We start from the raw sequence: 2947 nt of genomic DNA, 5'->3' as shown, positions 1-2947 counted from the left end.
TGTCTTCTTCCTCCTCCTCCTCTTCCTCACTCACCTTCTATGTAAATACTGCCATATTTTTATTCTTTTTTTATGTTATAGGTTTCTTAAAATACTTCTCTATCTGTGTTTAAAAAAGAATATTCTGGTAATAAACCTGTTTCCTCCTCTTCCTCCTCCTCCTCCTCCTCCTCCTCCTCCTCCTCCTCCTCCTCCTCCTCCTCTTCCTCTCTTTAGTGCTCCGCCCCCTTTCAGCCTCCTCTCAAACCGGTGAGTTTAAATCTGCGTAACATTTAAAAGTCAAAGAATAGAAAGAGGATCAAACATTTATTTGAAATCTCTTTTTCAAAGTGATTTGAGGGATCTGTGTTTCCCTAAAGCTCTGGAGCCTTTTATTTTATAGAGCTCGTAAAACGTTGACATATATTTATAAAAAGCATGACTTTTGAAACATATATTATCAAGAATGATTACATGGCTTAGTTGAATACTGGATTCTGATTGGTCGATTCAGAACACGTTGTTAATCCAGTAGCACAGACCGTTGTCAAGGACTTATTGACCGTTGTTAAGGACGCTTGGGCCGAAACAGACAAGAAAACAGCGGAGAGGTAACGGGGCACAAACCTCAACACTAACGACGACACGTGTTCAGAGTGCGGTTCCTTTGGCGTCAGGGCAGGGGTACCTAGATGCTCTCAAGGTCTGACATCACGTGCTACTTTTAAAACAAGCAGCGATGTTCTCAAATCTGTAATCAAAAAGCTGTCAAAGCAGTTCCTGCCGTTGCTACGGTAACAACGGACTCTTTTTCTTAGCGGATGCACGTCATTTTAAATCAATAATAGTATTTTCTAAATCCATAAAAGCATTTAATGAACACTGTCAGTCATGTCGTGACTCTGTTGAGGATGTGTCCGTGTGACGAGCGGCGTTCGGGAGTTCTTCTCCCCGTAACGACCGCCTCGCTGCACGTCCTCCCTAACCTGTCATTGCTTTGTTTGACACATTATTTTAACGGCCGTAGAAGATGACGTTATATTTAGATTTGATTTCAGGGAAAGTCTCCGGAGCTTTGGTTTAATAAATCAAACTAAACAACTCCTCGCGCTTTTGGGAAATACAAGTTTCACCTCAGCTGCTTCTGAGGTTACAGAATACAAACAACAGAGCATGTGTGTCCATGTTCCTGCTCTGCACTGAGGTGACACTCCTCCTCCTCCTCCTCCTCCTCCTCTTCCTCTCTGCAGTGCACGGTGTCGCAGCCCCCCCCTCAGAGACAGGAAGTGATCAATAACTCTGAGATCCTTCAGGGCCCAGAGGAGGCTCTCAACCCGCCGATGTTCCCCCAAAACCCCACCAGCTCCCCCGTGTCATCGTCCCCCAAACCCGACGCCTCGGAGCTGTACCTGCGCTCCAGAGCTCTGCTGGAGAGCAAGCGTGAGTCTCAGCCACTTGTATCTTAATATAACGTTATCATCACTACTGCAGACCTTCAGACTCAGGGAATGGGGCCGGAGTGTGCAGCTCTCACTTAAACATCACTCACCGAACACATCACATTATAAAGTTCACACACACAAAATGAATCCACAGAAATTGCTTTTCATTTCATTTCAAACCTCTATTTATTCAGATTGGTCCCTTGAGATCGATCTCATTCACAAGGGAGATCTGCATCATTTAGTTCCACATCAAACATAAAAACAACAAACAAACAACAGAGGATATCATATTTACATATTCAACATTTACAAATACCCAGAGTGTCAGAAAGCATTTCATTTAGACGTGCCTTAAATACATTCAGAGAAATAAAAATGCTCAAATGCTTAAAGTCTTAAAGTGTCGTCACAACAAAAGGCTGAGTGAGTTCTTCCAGTGGCGTGTGGTCCGTTAGACCCCCCAGAGCATGATCAGTATGACCCCCCCCCTTCTCTCTGCAGCGGCTCACACCAAGGACCTGGATGTTTTCATCAAGAGGAACCAGGAGTCAGGATTTGGATTCAGAGTCCTCGGAGGGGAAGGGCCCGACCAGCCGGTACGTGCCACAGACTAGTGTTCATTTCTTTGACTAAAACTATGACGAGATCTGTTCGTCAACGAGCTCTTTCTCCATGACTAAGACGAGACGATGACGAGACGATGACGAGACGATGACGAGACGATGACGAGACGGCACCGACGTCAGTAAACAATAACTGTGACGAAAGTTTGACTAAAATGAGAAACGATTGGTTTTGGAGTAGTTTGACTGAAACGTTCGATATAATCTGATGACTAAAAAAGACTCATCAACAGTTTTCATTGACAAAAAGTAAACTAAAATAATTAGTTTTCTTCGACTAAAATAAGACTAAAATGCTCAGACTTTTAGTCGACTAACACTTGACTAAATAGAAACAGGATGAAGGTCACTAAAGAGAGGCGAAGTCACGCCCATCTACTTCCGCTCCATGGGACCTTATTTCTGAAAAATGATGCATTGAAGTCAATGGAGAGAGAAAACTTATCTTTCGATCCCGTTTGAATTGTGCCATGAATTACACATATGATGTTTGTCAATTTAAAAAATCATTTCCATGTCAAAAAAGTCAGTTTGTCGTAAAACTGTTGAAATATAAGACTATGAAAAATACGCAGCTAGAAAGACTACAAATCCCAGAGTCCCGGTCCCGCATGCTGGCTCTTAGGAACCGGCTAACTCCCCTTGTGTGTATGTACAGCTCTCAACGTGCCCAGACCTGGAGGGATTTTCACCTCTTTTAATACTTTCCACCTCGTTCTGAAAGAAAGAAGTGAAATGTGCCAACGTGACGCCGTCTGGGTGTGTGGAGCGAGACGGGAGATGTAGTTCATTCAGCGTTTCACACAAAGTGTTACTTCACAGTTTTACCACACATTTTATTTTTTTTACTTGCAAAATTATCTTTTAAATTGACAAACATCATATGTGTAATTCGTGGCA

General features: G+C 43.0%; 1 long non-coding RNA gene across 1 annotated transcript; it reads left to right on the top strand.

The window, feature by feature from the left end:
* Positions 1–207: 207 nt before the first annotated feature.
* On the top strand, positions 208–2062 carry LOC104948360 (uncharacterized). The gene is made up of 3 exons (XR_798674.1): positions 208–249; positions 1230–1419; positions 1926–2062. It is a non-coding gene; the product is annotated as an uncharacterized lncRNA (long non-coding RNA).
* Positions 2063–2947: the final 885 nt, after the last annotated feature.

This window comes from Notothenia coriiceps, unplaced genomic scaffold (assembly GCF_000735185.1).
Source record: "Notothenia coriiceps isolate Sejong01 unplaced genomic scaffold, NC01 NC01_scaffold00014272, whole genome shotgun sequence".
NCBI lineage: Eukaryota > Metazoa > Chordata > Actinopteri > Perciformes > Nototheniidae > Notothenia > Notothenia coriiceps.
The sequence above is the reverse complement of the archived record's forward strand: the minus strand, read 5'-3'. Positions and strand labels throughout refer to the sequence as shown.